The sequence below is a fragment of the Acyrthosiphon pisum genome, chromosome A2 (assembly GCF_005508785.2).
Source record: "Acyrthosiphon pisum isolate AL4f chromosome A2, pea_aphid_22Mar2018_4r6ur, whole genome shotgun sequence".
NCBI lineage: Eukaryota > Metazoa > Arthropoda > Insecta > Hemiptera > Aphididae > Acyrthosiphon > Acyrthosiphon pisum.
The window spans coordinates 19,410,133-19,416,815 of NC_042495.1; the positions used below are offsets into that span (position 1 = coordinate 19,410,133).

Sequence of the window (6,683 nt, forward strand, 5' to 3'; positions counted from 1 at the left end):
TATTTTTTGTTTGAATTTTACATCTAAGACACTATATAGTTTCGTTCATTTTTTATATTTATATTGAATACAATTTTTTAAATAGAAAATTTTTAAAAAAATTATTGAAAATAAAAAAAATTTATATTTTCTAATATAAATAAGAAATGGAAATGGAAAACTTTAAAGATGTTTTAAATAAAATGAACAATGGATATACATTTATAAAATTTAATAATTTGGAAAAGGAAAACCATACAAAGTAAATAATTTCATAATGATTGATACAAAGTTTGGAAAAAGATTAACAGTTGTATTAAACGATGAATATATGTTAAATTTACCAGATAGATATAAGAATGAATTTACAGAAAACAAAATAACATGGTATAATACATGTTCGGAAACAAAATTGAATCTTATTTATAATTGTGAAAAAATTTTAAAGAATGGGAAAACAAGACATGATTTTGTTTTTAAATAAAAAAAATAAATTTACTTTTATAAATGGTATTTATAAAAGTTAAAAAGGGTTGTATTAATTTAAACAAAACTATTCACAATGATGATTGTGATCATTGATGGATATAAAAGTTGTACTGGATATGGAAATTAGTGCTTATCGAAAATTATTATAGATTGAAGAAAGGAGGTTGAGTATTCCCCCTAATACTTCTGTGGTTGGCAGCCCGAGAGGCAAAAAAAGAAAATTATTTCAACGTGACGAAACAGAGTATATAACTATCATTACAGTTAATTATAATAAAAGTTAATATAATTCATCCATCATTTAAATTATTTGATCTGTATTTTCTTACAGAAATCGACCAAAGAATCAGCATTAGAGAAGAAAACTGTTAAGGATGATGAAAAAATATTAAGAAATTTTACAAAGAGCTACAATTGAAAACAAATTACAAAGCATGATGGAAAATTTCAAACTTAAAGAAGAGGTAAAGTTAATGTATATTAAATTATATTTTATTGCAATAGTTCTGCATATTATTCATTTTTTCATAGGTTCATAAACAACAGGTCAATGATACAAAAACTAGCCACCGTACCAAAGTTATTACTGAAGTTGATGGACGTTAAGTTAAATAGTACGAAGATAAATTACAATCTGAATTACAAATGTTACGACAACAAGCTGAAGAAGATGTCAAACGAAACAAAAAAGACATTTCTGATTTGTTTGATAGCAAGGTATAATTAGTATTTTAATAAAAATATGAAATAACACCCATAATTAAAAAATATTTTTAAAGAAAATTGGACATTTAGTTTCAAAATTTGGAAAATGAATTGCAACGCCAAAAACAAAGCTTCGCACCAATAAAATATAAAATATACTGGGATATTGTGATATAATTATGTATAATTTGAAATTGATGACTAGTGGTAATTTATCAATTTATAACTATTTAACTTTTATGTTCCAATAAAGACTAGTTGTTTGACATATTGTTTTATTTTAATTGGTAATTTTAAATATTTTTAGATAATTAGTATTGTAAGTTTTACTTATTTAGTTAACATAAATGAAAAATGATTCATGATGTTACCTATATAGGTATATTATTTTATTATTTTATGACATACCCAATGAAAATGATACAATATTAAAGATAAATAGTAATATTTATTTGACACTATACAGTTTTGGTCAGTTTATAAAACGTTGTAATCAAATGTTTAAAATAAATTTTTTAAACAACTTGTTTAAAACATAACATCCCTGTTTATTATAAAAAAAAGTACTATATGCGAAACCAAAAAAATTGCATTTGACTCCAACATTAATATTAACAATAATATTTGCACTGAATTAATATTTATTTCATGTATGACTGAAGTCCAAATTATGTTTTCCATAAGTTTATTACACATTAAAAAACCTACCTAATCTACCAGAGTTATGACCGAATAATAAAAATAATAAAATAACAAAATGCGGTTGCAGTTACAATACACTATAATAATAACAAAATATAATAATACCTAGCCTGATACTATTGATCTTTACAAAAATTCACGATGATAATATTTGGTTTCATATTAATGACGACAACTGTTTTCCTTTGTAAATGTCATTAAATAAAAAATATATTCAAGATCCAAAGGAATCTTCTGATACAACATGATAATATCAATGTTGTGTAACTAGAAGTGTAATACAGACTTTCTACTGCCTTATAGGTAAGCTTGTAACATAAAGACCAACATGTTGGAAGGCCTGCTGAAAGCATAGTATCCACATTTTAAACTTTAAGCATTGGCCCGTATTATTCAGGTGAAGTCTGAAGAAAGGTGTATCAGCAGAAATAAGAGTAAATACATAAGAGTATTAGATAAGTTTAAACACCATTTTCTCAAAGTGAGATGTGAATTATTTTATATTACAATTTGACTTAAATATTTGATTACAATGTTTGACAAAATTCGATCCTGAGAAAACATTATTAATGATTCTGGCTATTGTAGGTTTGTCACATATTTTGTTTTCAAAGTTTGCTTTACATATTTTGTCTAAAAATTCAGTCAGTTTAGTCCCATGTGTCACAGTTTTTCAGAATCAAAGTTGTATCTCTGACACAGTGGTGGTCATTCATAGACATACATGATGTAATGACTGATTATGCGTAATTGTTAATATGTTTCAGTGTTGAGGATGTCCTGCGTTAACCCAGCATGATGGGGTAAATAATAAACCGATAATGTAGATAAGCATAGCATCGTATTTGTTTAATATTACTATGTATAGGTAGTCTTTCTTGTACTTATGACACACGTTTTGCAGTGTACTACTTTACAAGGTTGTTTAAAAACCGCACTGCAAAAACATTACCCTTGATTACCCTTGATTACCCTTAATTACCCAAAATTACCAGGCAACTGTTTGAAAGGTAATCTTCTTTCGTGGTCTTCATTTACTGTTGACATGCATTAATATACTGCTGGTATGTTGATCCAAGTAACAAAAGGGTATATTGGAACAGAAGTACCAGTAATTTTTGGTAATATATGACGCGTAATATTGTAAGTCACACAATAGCACACAAATATTATTAACAAAGTATACCCATTGCAGTACACTGTAATGTTTGCCAAACGTGTATTATTGTGGAAAATTGCTCTGTACGAATAAATAATATATTATTCCCACAATTGAATACTAACATTAAATGTTTGTCCAGCTACTGATGCTATAAATGAAATTATTGTCCGTTGATTGTACGATTTATAGTTCATCGAAGTTATTCAGTTGAGTTTAGACGTCCTCAAGACACTCAGTTTTGTACTATTGTTTTTTTTTGCAGTCTTATGTTCCCAAATTAATAGATAATTATTAATTTATGAAATCTTATGTCTTCTCTTTTGTATGATCATTGAAATTTTTTTTCAAAAACAAAATCAAACAGTTGAATGGCCTTTATGATTATTTTGAAGGTGTGGTGATTGGTTGAGACTTGAGGATGATTACTTTATTACTTTATAACTTATTCCTACAATGTATACAATTCAAATTACTTAATTATGAATAGCATAGGAATCACCTTATTAATATTTTTTCTATTTTTTTTTTTTTTTTTTTTTGGTTTTTTCTTCTTTAACTTATTGCAATACTTTACTAATTAGTTGGATTTAATTTTTTTTCTTACAGTATTTTTTTTTCTTACAGTAATTTTTTTTTTTTTTTTTTTTATTACTTATTGCAATACATTATTAATAATTAAGATTTTTTTTTCTATAAATTAATTATAAGTAGGTAGATCCGTCTATGCTCTACAGTTGAATTGCCTTTTTACAGTATTTTTAAAAGTTAGACAAATAATAACCAAACAGTTGTAATTAATTGAGTATTTTGCTTAATTACTAATATCACTACGTTGTATACAATTTAAAGACTTAATTTTTAATAGGATAGGGATCACCTTACAATTTTTCTTTTTTCTGTTTTTTTTTTTTTTTTCTTATTGCGATAGTTTAATAACAAGTATAATAAACACATGTTTTTTTTTTTTTTTTATAACAGTCATTTTTCAATAAAATAATCATAAGTATGACCCATCTATGCTCTACAGTTGAATGGTCTTTTTACAGTATTTTCAAAGGTTACCAAAATATCAGGAAACAGTGGTAATTAATTTGTGATGTGTTGCCTTTATAACTAATAATCCTACATTGTATACAATTAAAATAACTTAATTTCTAATAGCATAGGATTCCTGTCTTACAAGGAATCACTTTACAATTTTTCTTTTTTTCTGGTTTTTTATTCATAATTAATTATTGTATACCTAATACATTAATAATATGTATAAATTATTTTTTTTATTTTTTACACAACAGTCATGATTGCTATAAATAAATTATGAGTATGGCCCAACTATACTTTACAATGTTCTTGGAAAAATCTTATAATGATAATTATTAATTTTATTTATTAGCAGTACATATTAGAGTTTACAGTAGGTAAATTAAAATTTTTTTTTATTATTATAATTGTTATAGCTTCACCAATCACTAATAGGTAAGCCTTATGACGATAAACGAAAGTCGAAATATTATAACATAAGCATTAAACATAATAAAATTCAAACATAACATAAGTACAATGTATACGTAGTTGTAACCTAAATAAATTGTACTGCATAATATATTCATAATATTGTTCATAATGGAATAACTATGGGCTAAAAAATGTATAATACAAATGAAATTCCTTTGATAATAATTTAACGTAAATATTATAATATTTGCTATTATTATTTAAGCACAAACCATAATCTAATATTGTACCATTTAATCCTCGGGGGGCATTATTAAATAAGTAAACAATTTAGAATAGATTTCGCAAATTTACCACAACCACAATTATAATTATATGAACATCACTAGATTCAAAATTCTGGAGAAAGAAAAATAATTATCTACAAAAAAATTTGCTATCTAGATGTTTTTAATTTAGTATTTTTTGGGGAAGACAATTTACCCTCCGATATCTCATAATGACTATGCTTTTTGTGTTCCCAAATGATAGGATTCCAAAACTGATAATTTTCTTGTCATTAAATTAAATACTAACATATTTTAAAGGACATGTGTTCAGTATTCGAGGGTGCTATGTACTCACTTTTATCATTACTCCCATTTTATATTTATTATTTATGCTTTCCAAATATAAAAAAGTGTAAAAGGATGGTCTCCCAAGTTTGGGATGATTGAATCAGAAAACTCATCATCATCCTAACATATTATTACAACCCACGAGTCCGGAAGACTCAAACAATAATCATATTTGCTTTAGAAATTTTCAAGTGTTAAGTGTATTCATACGAATACAAAATGAAACCTTCAAAGACTGATTATATAATGAACTTCAATCAAGTTATTGGGTCACCAGGAACATTTGAAACAGGTATGGATATTACAATTTTCGACTCAAAATTAACAAATTTTTTTTTGGCCAATTCAATCGAAAACAACATTCAAAAAAGAGCAATATTACTGTCAACGGTCAGTGAGGAAGTTCATAAAGTGCTTTTTAGTTTGTGTGTTTCTAGTACGCCTAACGATGTTGAGTATGATACTCTTATGAAAAGTTTAAACAAGTATTTCAAACCAATTAAGTCCTACTTTGTGGCTAGGTATAACTTTTATCAGGCTAACAAATACAGGATGAATCTGTAAGCCAATGGGGTGCACGTGTTAAGAATCTTGCTTCAAAATGTGGTTTTTCGTCGGAACTATCAACGGTCATCCGGGACATATTTGTTGTCGATATGGGTTCAGGACCAATCCAAGATCGTTTGTTAGAAGAAGATGCCTCAAAAGTTGGAGTAACGTAGTCAATTCTAATTGAAATTGCAACAAGCAAAGAAGCAGCAATGAATGACAAAATTGGTTGGAAAAAAGAAGAATGCGCAGATTTGAAGTACCAGAAGAAAAATAATGGACACTTTCAAGCCAAGCAGGGTTTCAACGCATCCAAGGAACAAAAAACCAAATGCGGGATTTGTGGCCGTTCCAACCATCTTCAAAAAGATTGCAGATACAAGGACTACCAATGCAACAATTAGTAACTTGATGTTTTTTTGTGTCATTATCAATGAAACATTTTTTAATTAATGATACATCTAATTCGATATATTATTATATTAACGTATAATATATTTTTATTCCAGTGTAAAACAAGACGTTGCAATAAAAGCTAAGAGAATTTTGTGGTGAAACTTATTCTAGCGGAGAATTGATGTATTTAATCAATTGGGGAGGAATTAATGATTATTTTGATTTAGTCTCAGCAAAAGAGGCTAATTAATTGTGCCCACAAATCATTATCAATTTCTATCAAGAAAAACTTATATGGATCAAAAAAGCTGGTCCATCTAAAGTAAATATACTCTGTTCAGCGAGAGAGCACGCCACGGCCTGACAAAAATCGGTTCGTTCTGCGCATCCTCTCGCGTCACCCACCCATAGCATTCCCACTCTTCGATGAACACCGTAATCGGACGTCGTCGTGCATCGGTCGGGCTTCGAAGGAGGTGCCTCTAGCGAAAACAGCTGCGTGAGTGTTTACAAAACGCTGCCACCGTGCCGGATAGCCCGTAGCTCGGTGACTTGTTTCTCGACCGTTGACCGTATTACGTGTTTATAGAAACGATTTTTTAACCATGCTTTGTTTTGAATTTTTTGCA

At 27.7% G+C, this 6,683-nt stretch overlaps 1 long non-coding RNA gene across 1 annotated transcript; it reads left to right on the forward strand.

The window, feature by feature from the left end:
- The first annotated feature begins 822 nt into the window (after window positions 1-822).
- LOC107883789 lies at window positions 823-1,293 on the forward strand. Its single transcript, XR_001679523.2, has 3 exons — window positions 823-932; window positions 1,000-1,185; window positions 1,264-1,293. It is a non-coding gene; the product is annotated as an uncharacterized LOC107883789 (long non-coding RNA).
- Window positions 1,294-6,683: the final 5,390 nt, after the last annotated feature.